This window comes from Asparagus officinalis, chromosome 8 (assembly GCF_001876935.1).
Source record: "Asparagus officinalis chromosome 8, Aspof.V1, whole genome shotgun sequence".
Lineage (NCBI taxonomy): Eukaryota > Viridiplantae > Streptophyta > Magnoliopsida > Asparagales > Asparagaceae > Asparagus > Asparagus officinalis.
Window position 1 is genome coordinate 89,089,540 of NC_033801.1, and position 227 is coordinate 89,089,766.

Consider the following 227-nt stretch of genomic DNA (forward strand, 5'->3'; position numbering starts at 1 on the left):
ATAATTAGAAAAATAAAGTTAGATGATAAAATTTCCCTAAAACCCCGAATCTCCCTAACACGATATGGATAAGAGGGAATGAGGAGCTCAAAAAGGCATCTCACTACCAAAGAACTATCAGCAGCAAGTAAATTTGTTGTTTTACACCTTTGAAACCGTGAAGCCGAAGGTTATCTCTAACTAGAAAGGGTTCTTTGAAAAAAATAAAAGAACAAAATAGGAAAAGG